The sequence below is a fragment of the Cardiocondyla obscurior genome, linkage group LG04 (genome assembly GCF_019399895.1).
Source record: "Cardiocondyla obscurior isolate alpha-2009 linkage group LG04, Cobs3.1, whole genome shotgun sequence".
Taxonomy (NCBI): Eukaryota; Metazoa; Arthropoda; class Insecta; order Hymenoptera; family Formicidae; genus Cardiocondyla; species Cardiocondyla obscurior.
The window spans coordinates 6,865,234-6,878,926 of NC_091867.1; the positions used below are offsets into that span (position 1 = coordinate 6,865,234).

The 13,693-nt window shown below is 40.5% G+C and overlaps 1 protein-coding gene and 1 long non-coding RNA gene across 11 annotated transcripts in view; one reads left to right on the forward strand and one right to left on the reverse strand.

Moving 5' to 3' along the window:
- The window catches only part of LOC139101507 (phosphatase and actin regulator 2), a 173,078-nt gene that overhangs the window by 120,111 nt on the left and 39,274 nt on the right, over window positions 1-13,693 (forward strand). The window lies entirely within an intron of this gene.
- LOC139101552 (uncharacterized) lies at window positions 5,641-10,221 on the reverse strand. The gene is made up of 2 exons (XR_011545577.1): window positions 7,928-10,221; window positions 5,641-7,810 (listed from the first exon to the last, which is right to left on the reverse strand). It is a non-coding gene; the product is annotated as an uncharacterized lncRNA (long non-coding RNA).

Genomic DNA, 13,693 nt, shown 5'->3' on the forward strand with positions numbered 1-13,693 from the left:
ATGTCAGCGTGTAAACATTATATAATTCGATGATCCGAAAGGTGCGTTAATTATTTCTGTGTACGAAACCGCTCCGAGGGAAGAAATAATTATTGTCCACGGTCATTTGATCGTATAATACTTGACCGGTTAAACTGCCGGCGATTGTTTACTTCCGCTGTGTATCCTTCTGGCTGAACTGTGTCTGAGGGTTACTACTAGATGCGGCGCCCGGTTCAACAAGACCAATTAATTACAATTTGAGTAGATAGGAATCGAAACCATTACAAGTAACATGAATTACAGTATCGGTACAGGGAAACATCTGTTCGATAAAAACACGCACCGTTGTCTTAACTAAATCATTATATACTATATCAATATTGAATTGATTAATTTTCTAAATTAAAATTTATACTAGAAATAATTGGAATTAATGGCTTGAGTGATCTCGTCGAAGATCGCTTTTATCTTTTAACACATAAATTAATATACGTTATAGATTGTGATTGATACCAAAAATTGCATTTATAACTAAATTTACTTTTTATCAGAAAAGAGTTTTAGATTATTACACTCTCTGGCCAATATCAAACAAAGATATATTTGAATTGGCGATCAGTTGAGCCATGTTCCTATTACACGCTGGAAAAGCAACGTGATCGATTCCGGATTTCGATGACTATCACGTATTTCCCGTGGCACATGCAGGGTGTTCCAGAATCCACTGAAAGTAGTTTTGGGCCAAAAATAACGTTATATATATATCCCGTTAATAAAAAGTTGCACTTGGAGTTTGACAAATAATCTAAAGCGAAAAGTTTTGATATTAATTGTCATCGATCCGCGCACGTGCTGTGAATAAAGAAATATTTTTTTTTCTTTTTCCTGTCGCCGACGTATCTCTCACGAATTTTCGGCACACCCGATAAACAATCTCGATCGCTTTTCTATCTGCGTCCATTGCACGTGCCACGATCGTACGTATAGTGCTTGTTAAATGACTGGAACTGGAGGAGTAAGGAAAACGAGGTGTAACAGGAGAAACCAGCCTCGAGATTACGTGGGGGTAAGGCTTGGAATAAATCGATGGCGGCATGCAAATTACATTCCTACTTGAGGGCTGCTTACACACGTAAATAGGAGCGAAATATATGGTAGCCCGTCTACTGCTGCTGATTTACCTCGCGTTCACAAATTTCGCTTATCCCCGCGATAACGAGTAATATAATTGAGACTATCGAACCGACAATCGAATATTACAGGATTTTAACAAACAATTTCTTAACATATAAAATACGAATATGTATAGTTTTAAACAATAATATATTAATACGTATATAAAATATTAAAATACGTTTGAAAAAGCAAAAAGTTACATTGGAATAATGACAATACTGTAGGGATACAAACGTTGAGTTAGAAATTGAAATATTAATTGATTGCATTCTATTATTGCGATTACTTTGCCTTATGTGATATATTATCGCGTACATTAACGTAGTTTGTGGTTACTAATTGTTTTGGATATTCGTGCCAGCGAGATATTCCAACAATAGCGACGGCTCTCCGCCGACCGTGGATTACTCTCGACGGGTGAAGAACGGGCCTATATATTTTATTAACAAAATTTCGACCGCAAAATTGCCGGCCGTATCTGTACTCGCTGCACGAACCGATTTCAATCTACGATTCAATAGGCCAGCGCGAGACGAAGTACAGGCAGTTATGAATTGGAGCATGAATTCTAAACGAAATTCCCGATGTCGTTATCGATACTTCCGCCGCAATATCCCCGAGTGATCCTCATAGTGATGAGATTGACGCATTCCTACTCGCCATTAACAACTGAAATTCAGGGAACTCTTGTGCGATGCGATTTTTTTTTTGTTTTATATGTATATTACCGATGTATTTAAAAGTAATTGATGAAATTTTATACGTTTGAGGTAATATAAATTATTAAGCGGTTTATTAGTGCAGTTTTTTGAAAGTGGAAACAATCCGATTGCAATCTGCAAGCAGAAATTTGATCAAGCTCATCGCTAGTTAGTTCCTTCTTGTCAATTTATTTTCCCCCGCAAGCGCTGGAAAATCTGGGTGGAGTTTCATCTGCCGAAATCGATGCAAGGACCCTCCGCGAAACGCCCCGAACGACCGATGTAGAACTAAATCGAGGTCGAGGTCTTGACCTTCGAAAACTAGAAAATTCGCGGTCCTGCCACTAGCATTTACTTTCTGCTTTCCTCTCGCGTTTTTCGCATCAAAGAATTTGCGTCTATAACTTTTTAACCACGTTGTGCGCTGTTGCGGTTTATTATATATATTTTTTAAGTTACCAAAAGGATTGGTTCTCCTATTTTATCCATTTAAAAAATAATACATTAGCGACAACGTATGCTTTTCGATCTTGCCAGTGACAGTCAGTTTCTTATATTTCTCGCAAGACGACACGTTTCAGTTTTGCTGTCACGTTCGAGTTTCCAAACATTCGAATGTCTGAAACTGGAGCTAACATTAAATTCTCATTAGCAAATTAAACTTGAGGTTAATTAAGAAGCTAGAAGTTTCACACTCAATTTACATTTTCGTGGAGAGGGAAGATATACGAGATTCTTCGATTTTCAACGCGAGATAACTTCGCCGCTCAACTCTCCCTCCGTCGAACTATCGCTATGGAAATTCGATACTGAAGCCGTCCAGAAGTCCGCACTTGAATGGACATTCGGTGGGACACTTTCTATATACGGATTTAGTCGCCTACGGTTACGAGTCGCGAAGTGACTATATAAAATCACGTGAATGCGCGCCTCCGTATCTTTGCGCGAAGTCGATGACGGCCAACGAAGTACCGTCAAGAATTGCACCGAAATAGCGTCGCAATGGCACGTGAGAGAACGACGGGTTTCACGTTTATTGCACCGACACAGCTTCGTGAATGGTTCACGTCAAGGATGAGTGAACTGTCTGATATCGCGTGACATCATGACGCTATTTAGAATCGTTCGCCAAATTCTTCCGATCTCGTACGATTTTAAATCGAATTACGGATAAAGCTTTTTTTTCAAAATTAAATACACGCATAAGAGATTGGGGGAATCGAATTGTTTCTTTTGTATTCAATTTCCACGAATACTACTAGGTTGAAAATTAGGACTTCCTAGCCGTGATACGGTCTTGAAAAGCTCGAAATTTAAAGACTTAGTATGTCAGCAAATCGAAAGTCGCTCGGACGAAAAAATTTCGAAAGACATTGCAATTTTCTTGCAACCGAAATGCGGACAAGGTCAATTACTATTACTATATCGCCCAACTATTATATGATTCTGCTCTTTTAAGCTTTGATGTCCGGTGAACGCCGTCTATTCTACAGCCTGTCTCTTTCGGAACTCGGTCAGGGTTGACATCAGTTGAATATCGTATTTAGCCTCTGTAAAACGCCGCAGTAAAACGCGATGTGGCCGACGATATTTCGTCTACATTCTTTATTTCTTTAAATGATTTACGAAAATGCGTTTCTTTCGCGAACCAAAATGGCATTCGCGTGAAATATTTTATGATGGTCTCGCAGTTTGAAAAAAATTATTTTAATTTTTGAAAAATGCAATATTGAGCAAAAAAAAAAATCTTTTCCTTTTTAAGATTCTAACAATTTTATTACGTCTATGCATTATTAAATTATTGCAATGAAGCTAAAAGCTTCGTTGAAACATCATGAGAGAGTTTATACCATTTACATTTCTGTCTAATAAATTGCAATTACATGGATTCACGATAAACGTCAAATGGTTTAAGCGAAAATAATTAAATAATGTCGCCTCTCTCGTTCAAATACTGATGTAAATGCATTTAGCAGCGCGGATGTGGCAAAAGTTAGGAGCGGTACGCGACAAAGTGACGAACGTGTCATGAATTGTTTAACCGAATCATATAATTGCGGAGGAGTATCGTTGATTATATTTTCCCTAGCAAGATAGACGTGTACGCGACAACCAGCTAAATGGAAATGGCGTAATTAAACGTGTGATTTATTAGCACAGAACACGCGTCGTTCACGGGCACGCGAGTTTTATTCAAACAGCACGAATGACGCCCGATTGTACAAATATGTAGCACCGAAGGTACTCTCCGATCGCACATGTACGATTATTTTTATCCCAGCTTTCCTTCATCTTCTTACCTACACACGCGCATTTCCACGCACGCGTGCTACGAAAACGTCAACGCGATGTCATCAATTCGGTAATATCTGTTTTGCACATGCAATCAGTTCTGGTATTTGAATTTTGATTACAGTCTATGATTAAACTCTGGCGGTAATAAACCATGATACTCTAAACGATAAATAATTGGAGTGTCCCCCCCGACTCGGTTCTTTAAAATTCGCATTCGTTACGGTTAAACAATGAAAATATTAAGGAAACTGCCCTCGTTGCATGTAAACTATTTTTATACTTCTATAACGATCTAAAATAAATCACTATCATTTTTTTACATCTATTCGGGAAGTAACGTCGAGCGGAAAAATCGCGTTCAAAAATAAATGTCCGTGTTTTCAAATTTAGATATAATTAAACAAAATGGAGAGAAATGGAGATGAACCGTTCTGGATCGAGTGACACGTATGATTTTCATGTACACAAAAAATGAATGCCGTTTTATCCGATTGTGCATTAATGACGGATGAGAGGAAAAAAAATATATAAAAATAGCACCGCGATTGGTTCCGGCAATTAACAGTATGACAACGCGAACACTTGTATCGCGTTACTGCTTTAATCTTTGCGGTTTCTATCCGACGATCACCCTGTTCGCGTTCGCCGATTTATCAATCTACTCCAATACGGATATCTCCATCTTTCTTTCATACTCCCAGTACATATTTATCATCGCCAAAGATCCCTAGAGCTATGTACGAATGTACCTGCGGAGACTGGTGCTGGGCTCTGATCGATCATTGCCCCACTAGTCTCTCCTTGGAGGCAATCCAAGGTGAAATGACCACTAAAAGATTAAATTTTCTAGAAGCGCGAGTCATTTAATGGAAAAGTAATGTCAATCTCTCGTGTCACGTAAAAATAAATTAATTAAGCAATGACTACACAGGTCCATAAAAAAAAAGAAAATTACCCTGTACTGGCGATCTGAGCTAAGCTAGATTTATAATAAACTAAAATTTAATATTCGAAATAATATTCGAGCGCAGAGGACGTTGGAGTGGAAGAAAACGAAAAAGTAAATGCGCAAAGCGGTGCGTGAGATTCGTTACTTCGGTTTGGAACGGCGCGTTGTGCGCGACCGGCGGCGGTCTCGGTGGAGTACGTGGCCCGAGCGCGCGCGCGATACACGGGCCCACAGATGGCTGGACTGGTTACGCGACAGTCGACGTGAGGTAGGTCCGAAACTAGGTCACCGACCTAGCGCTGCGTCCTACTCCCCGCGTTATTCCTACTCGATCGCGTGCCTCCGCCAGCGACCGGCCACGCAGCCTGGCGTCGCGCGGATCTACGGTAAACTTTTCGATGGCGTACGTGGCCAGCAGACCTCTTGCCTTTCTCGTCAGAAAGTAATTCTATTTAATTTAATTATTTATCTCGTTTGTAATGTTCTTTTTTATACATATATAAAATGCGAAATTACGTTATCGGTCGCAATGTACGATTTTTTTTTTTTTTTTTTTTTTTAATTAGGGATTAGTAATCTTTCCTTGGACATAAAATGATGGGTCGTTTAGCGTTAACTCGCTTGAAATCACTTTACTCTTTTTCAAGGTAGGAAATATCGCGAAGAAATTGTTTGCGAAACCTTGACATTCTTTTAATTCCTCATTGATTCTCTGTGGGTGTCCGCCTCTATAGAGTTTCTTGCGAGAGCGTTCGCAGCTGCACGGGATATATAAAAATTCAGTGGAGGAGTTTCAATCGTGTCGCGCACAGCCGTATCTTTCAAAATACATAAGCTAACACCGAAAGTATACTACGTCTCAACAGAAAGTTTTCGCTAAAGTAGTAGACGAACGTGCGAGATACCAAACCGACGTCGGATAAAACGGAGGGGCAGTTATTTCGCAATCTAGAAAAGAGTGCGAAAACGCTGAGGGGCTAGCTCGCGAGAGAACCCATCGCTTAAATAGTTATTCCACCGAGTCCACTTATCGTTAGATACAGAAGAACTTTTCTCGCGAGACGCACGTGTGAACGGCATCGCTTGCAGCGATACGCGAACGTGCGATAATAATTAATTTAAAAAGCAAATTATCGGCGAGTTTTAAGCTTTCAAAGACGGGTTAAATTTGTGCGCGCGATATCAATTGCGATGTCGATTAAAAAAAATGACGGTAATTATTATTATATTTCAATCAATTGCACGTGCAGCGTTTTTTTTCCTTGGTTTTTTTTTTTAATATTCCATCGCTATATTTATCAACTCACTCTATCAAACGTTGAAGTATCACATTTTTCAGTTACGAGTAAAGAGCTGAAGGCGTTTCTCACTATCGTCGGAACAATTCTCGAGACAAGCGGCGTAACGTTTCTAACGAAATAAATTTTCCATCGTGAGTGAAAAAATTCCGATACTCGAGTACAGTCGCCCGCGGAAAAACAATTATCCGGTTGCTATCGATATTCGCCGCTCCTCGTGAAGTAATTAATTACTTTATCTCGCGACCGAAGGGAGTGAAGGAGGGGTTAGAAGAGAAAAAGGGGGCTTACCAATGCAAGTTTTCTTACGCTATTATCGGGCGTTTCTCGTGCGGCAAAATTCCGACACTCTTTCGTTATGTATGCGAGTTCAAAGTGCGCGAGAAGTAAATAATGTAAAACCAACTGCAATCCTAAGAGCAACGAATACTCGACTTTTTTTTTTGTTTTTGCGTGACAAATTTGTTTGCACAGCATTTTCCTCGTCTCTTACGAACGCCGCGCTTGTATTCGTGTAATTTTCTTTCGAAACTTTTTCCACAAAACATTGTATACGTTAACGTTGCAACAGTTTCTATAGTCTCATTCGTGAGCACGTATATATCGTTTGTGACACGTGTATAACCCATAAAATAGCAGCAATCCGGATTTTGCAGATGTAAAGTTGCGAGAAATAGAAAGAAGGAAAAGTTGCGAGTTTTGAAGTAAATAAATCTCGAAAGTACATTTTATTGCTGTTTAGCGGGAATAAAAACGCATACCATCGCATTTGCATCAATTAAGTGCCATTATTAAAAATCCAATTAAAAAAATTTCTTTTTTAATAAATACTAGAACAAGCCATACTCACGCTTCGCGTGCGCTATTTTTCGAAAGTTCGACGACGTGTTATCGGTTTGAAAGACCCTATTACATATTACGAAAAAAAAATTATTTGACTCACCAGTCTGCATGAGCTTCAGCGGAGTTGTAGAGTTCTGCCGGTGACTGTAACATAAAATAAAACATATTAATATAGATATGTTAGTATTTAAAGTAATATAAAAGTAAAGCTTTTTTTTTTGATTTTCTAAAAAAAGAAAAAATTTATATTTACCTATAAGTTGCTCCGCCGATGCATGATGCCCCCCGGGCCTGCTCCTCCTCTCAGATGGGACGTGACGAGCCATCCTTCCGCGCACTGGAAACTCGCGAACGCGACCGGGTGAAGTTACAATCGCGATTATGACTCAACACTGTCGCACGTTATTTTTCGACACTCCCGCAAAAAAAAGAATCGTAAAAAAGCGCCCGGTAACTATCGGCACTTCCGAAACGACCGACGAACCGGCTGCGGTTCGTATAATTTAATATCGGCGTGCGGCACTATTTATCACTGAACGATGCGACGCAGCGGAGTTTCTCTTGATCTGTAACAGAAAAAGGAAAAAATTATTTTGTAGATATTTTATCTAATTAAATAAAGTCATAAAAAAATTTTATCAAAAATCTAAAGCATTTTATACCGAAGAAAAATTGATACTTACCCCGGGGTTGCTCCGCTGGGGCAGGATACCCTTCCTGGGCCTCCTCCTCCTCTCAGGATGTCTACGGGATGTCGGGGTGGTTCTTCAATGACAGAGTATTATCTGAAACAGAAAAATTACAGTTAATATTCTGTTCTGTTCAATGGATTGTTCAGCGCGTATTGTTTTTATCGTATCGCGCGCGTGTTTGGTTGCGGGTGACCGGCCGCACACATTCCTGCGCTAGCACGCTAGCGCTTACCGTTCCCCTTACTTCCCGCGGCCCGCGCTCCCCGCGCCTACACCCGTTGAGTTCCGAACCTACGCAATACGTACGAAAATGAGCCGGCTTGACTGCCGCTAGCGAGCACTCATCACTTCTCCCCGTGCTCCTTGAGGTTGCTCTACCACGCACGTGACCGACCGACCTCTACTCGCGATCACTGCTCAGCCATAAAAACACGCTAACGATAAGATTTTTCCGGCCACACATTCCTACACTGCGAATTAATATCTCCCGAATATATCGCGAACTCGTCGATCGAATCCCTCTTCCCTCGAGCCCTACTGTACTCGTCGACACTTAGATTATGGCAAAGAGACGCGATTTTCACGTACACGTACACGTAGTTTTAACTTACTTGATATCGAAAAGATGTAGTCGCCGGTACGCACAGTTAATGCGGGAAGATAGTTCACGCCAGATTATGTGGCCCTGGCCCGTCGATTATGCGTAGGTCTTTAACACGTACGGAGCACGTGCTGCGTACGTACGTACGTTCCGTTCGACCACTTGAGAAGGACGGAGCGAGAGTGGGAGTAGTGGGGGAACGTAGCTCGCGCTCGCGCTCGCTCTCACCTCGTCCCCTTCCCCCCGACTACCTATCCTGTCGTTTGATTTAATTGTAATATTTCGGATCGACCGAAGAATCGAGTTTCAGCTAATTTAGAACGTCTCACGAATTTTTTTTTATATTATGGGAATTTTATTTTTATATTATGGGAATTTTATTTTTATATTATGGGAATTTTATTTTAATAGGATTACGCGAAAAATGTTAACATGAATTTCAATCGTACTCGGATTAGTCTCCCTACGGCAAAATGGCTACTGAATTTCGTATGCTATGCAGATAATCCCCACGAGAGCGAAGATGTATTTATATAACGTACTTATCGGCCGCTTTGATCTTCCCGTGATACGAAATTTCGCACGAAAAGCTTACCAACTCGAAAGGGGAAATTTTTGATAATCTCGAAGCTACCGACCAGAATTTCCTCTTGGGCGAGAGCGCATTTTCCGCTTTAATACCGGTATTTCGTTTCGCTGCAATGCACCGCGATTACCAAATGTTTTACTAAGCCTGTCACGAACTATACTATATTATATTTTCTTAGAAAAAGCTGCGGAATGTGAAATAAATAATGGAAAGTACAAAACTTAATGATTTTTCTATCACATGCTTCAGAAAATCTGATAAAATATATAAAAATCGGCCTTCATTCTTTTTTCATCGGAAAATGACGATTAAAACTAATTCGAATAAGCAAAATACGTATAAAAAATTCCAAAAAAAGATTTAAAATTTTGCAAAAAAATATTAAACGCATGCTGGTGTACGCGTGATTAAAGTATTTATTTTGGTTAAAAGGGAAGATAAAGCTCGCTCTCCCTTAATGTGTCTGGCGAATGGAGATATTAAATAAATACCACTCGAGGCCCGGTCGCGAAGTACCGTAGGGTCCATTAAGTTTTCAGAAAGCCGCTTTTTCTTCGTTTCTCTACGCGGGGCACGTGACGTCAGAGACGCACGTGCTTCGATTTGACGGTGGACTTTACGCAGAGGTGGTTCACGCATTGACGTAATTCGCGCTTTGTGAGTGGATTCGTGAAGGGGGAGGGAAAAACAAAACCTAAAAGCTCAAAAACCGCAACGAGATGGAAACGAGTTAATGTATAAATATTCACGACGGCGAGTACCTATTTATATACATTCGAGTAATCGATCATAAGTCAGGTATGGTAGAAAAAGTTGGGGTATGTTTCTCATATATAACTTTTCGCATCACATTTTTTACTTTTTGCAAGATATTAAAAAAAAAAAGAAACATTCGGACTTTCTCTCGTTAATTGTAACTGTAAGAATCGTAAATATTTGCCGCGGAGAAATTTTTTATTCTTTTTTTTTTCGCAATATCAAGAGCCAAGTATTATACCCGCGATATATTTTTTCACTACATTTCCACACTTTTCTTAATGTAACGCAGCTACTTTCTTTTTAAAGATTTACTTTTACAGAAATGAAAAGAAAGAGAGAGATAGAGAAAACTGATATTAATTTAAGTTATTGTAATATATTTTTTCTTTATTTTTTTTAGTTTTTTATTTTATATTATTTTATTTTTTTTACGTATATAGACTTGCTGTTATTTTTCCATACATTTTTTATTCGGAATTCTATAAAAATATTTTATTGCACCGTGAGAACCTGAAGATGAAAATCATCAGCGTAGTTAGGTATATAGACCCGACACGAAGTGATGACGGCATGGCACTTTAATTAACGAGCCATCCAGTCGCAGTATTCTCGTTATAAAGTCTAGGAATTCGTTGGCGGGAGCAATTCACTCGAAGACGGTTTCAAGAACGCTCGATTCGTATCAAGGCGCATTTTGTGGCCGCGTTCATTTATTTCCCTTCCGTTCCCTCCATCTGTCTCTTTCTCTTTTTTTTTTTTTTACGATTACTATAAATTTGTCTTTTTTTTTTACGATACACTTTGTATGAGGTTTTTTTTCGGGAATTGCTTATACCCGACGCGACGCTGGATATATTTTTCCCGGCTCAGAGTGGAGCTCTAAGCAGGCTACTAATTGGCTGCACAAAATTGAAACGGTGACCGTTCAGACGATTCACGAGAGCGAGTCAATCCAATAAACTAATGTTTTACCTTATTACGTTGCGCTAGCTGGGCTACATATTACTTTAATAAGTTAAATGCGACTACATACTATTTAAAATGTAACACGTGTATGACATCTATCCGTGCAATATTCTAAAACGTCCCTTGATATTTAATTGGTGGTGAAGACTCACCGCAACCGAAAGCGCCGCAGGATAGACGGCGCAATTAAACAGCAGGATTTTAAATATATTTTTTATGGTTGCTGAAAGGACCTTTGACGATCGTTCACGCGTCACTCGCAGGACGAATTCTCGATGAATGCGTTTCTAACGCTCGCGAAACTACGCGACCAAGCTTTTTTTTTTGTTTTTTATGCATTTTCAAAAGAATTCCTGTTTGCGTAAAATATTCTACGACAGCGACTTTTGAAGGTGAGTCTTTCAAGTTACCGCGATATTAATCGTGAAACATTGCCTCGGGTGAGGTTTGCAAATTATCTTTTTCCAATATTGCGATACTGAAACGTCGCGTGCATCTGCTTTCTACTTGGCGTTACTACATAAACAGTTGTACGTTATTAGGGCCGTCTGCAGAAGTGAGACGTCGGCCAGATTTTAAAGATGCCATTACGTGAGATATGTCGCGTCCAACTGCGGCGACTTTATGCCTTGCGTAATGAACGTTTTGTGAAATATTATACCCCTTGAAATATTATATCCCGTGGCACCTTTTCAAGCTGAGGGTAGCTTTTAGATTATAAAGTAAATATCATGTTTATGATGGCCGCGTGAAAACAGCGGTGAAAATACATAACGCGTGGGACTAGTCGGTGGTCGCACGTGTCCTTCTCACCCTCTCGTTATTCGCGTCTCGGCGCCGTCTCATCCGCTGGCTTACCGGATGCCGTGGTCCAAGGTCGACGGGCGTTGATGAAGTCTATACATGTCGATGGACCGCGGGTAGAGAGTGCGTAGTAATCTGGGGGCAACAGATACCAGATAGGGACGACGAGGGATACATTATGATCGATATTTTCCTGCAGGAATGACTGGTTCGCATAGTCATTCGAGCTTAAAGTCACGGACCCGGCAGCTTGATACGCCGCGGTCCGCCGTACGGATTTACATATTATACGCAGGGATTTAACGGCAGCACAATAAATATTTGAGGGAGACGATGGAAAGCGAAATAGGAAAAAAGAAATTTAAGAGTAACAACAAGAGCCAGGTCAGCGTGTTTGATGAGGCAGAATAGCGAAAGCTGAAGCTCGTTCTTCATTTATATTTCTTAATAAAAATAAAAATAACGATCGATGCTGCTGATATTACAGCATGGATCCCGATCGCGCGGATAAAAAAAAAAGAAAGCTGCTTTCTCGCTCTCTTTTCTTTCCTTCTCTCGCATCTCTCGCATTTGGAGCACAGAACAGCGAATTTTCCCTCCACCTTCGTCCCTCTATTCGCTGCCGCGGTTCCCTCCCTCCAGACAGCAGCCGGCGGCGGCACCCTCTCGGAAAATGAAAAGGCCCCTCCACCGCCACCCGAGTTTTCCCCAGTAACGATCGGTTCCCTTGCCCGGGGTACGAATAGCGGATTGCACGACGCCGGTTCCTTCCCACCCCCGCTAACCTACGACGAACCCTCGTTCTTCCTCGATCCCTCGTGCGATCTCCCTCTCCTCCACCCTTTTCTCCTACTCCGCTTTTTAGCTACAGGCATGGATTGTAGTTGCGTAGCACCCCATTCGCTCGATCTCTCGTTTGCGAATTCGAAAATCGTCGACGTGTGCACGGTACGTTCTGTCCCCCGCGAAAACGAATGACGAAACTCTGATACGCTGAATTTTGCAGCACGCTTCCCTCTCGATATACTTTTTACGCGAGAAATTTCGGGAGAGTTCACCGCCGCGCGATCGTACCCCTCTAGGCGCGATTTTATATCGCATACTTCCGAGTTAAGAATGAAATACGTGCGCGTTGAATAATGAAGTAGATTTGTAGTAGGTATACGCGCACGTGGCCGGTAAACTGAAGTGAGGTGTACGGATAGCCCGTTGCCAATAAATGTACGATCGAACGCGCGAGCTTTATCAGAAATACACGGATTACGCAATGTAAATATTGCGATTGTTGCAGAAACGCCCGCGGAAATGCGGCCGGGGGAAATTAATCGGCGGGCTGCTCGTCTACGTCTATCGAGCGATTATGTTTTTGTGCAACAAATATTGAATAACGCGAATAATTATCGCTAAATCGCCGATACGCGATAATACCCGCGAGACAGCTTTTCGCGAAAATAATAGCAGTTTAATTCATTATCATTATCAAGTACCCGTGCTATCTTAGCGGATGGCGCGGCAATACAAATATTTTTCCGCGCACGATGTAACGTTAAAATTATTAAATCAAATTTTCTTCCGAGATATTGATCGTGCGCGTTACATTAATTTTGCAGCTACGTAGAACCTCGGTATTAACAAAAGCTAGGGATATTAATTGCACGTGTAGATATTGCTAGTGCAATGTTTATTATAATATCGTAATTCGTATGCAAGCCAAAGTAATTTCATAAAAATAGAATAGCGCGCTAGCCGCGCAATGCCGAGTACTCGTATATACTATATGTATGAGAGGTAATATTTAGGAAACTTCTCTCGCAAGTTGCAATATCATTTCTGTTGCGATCATAATTATGAATATTAAGACAAGGCTAAAATAAATTGAAATAATAATTCGCATCACTCGCTACGGACGTAATAAAATGAGATGCGAGATTATTACGGATAATTATTTCGGTATTTAATACGGAGACTTATAAGTTATTAACTAGTAAAAATGCCTCATCCTCAGTTGTCATACTATGAGGCTATAAATGCGTTCTAA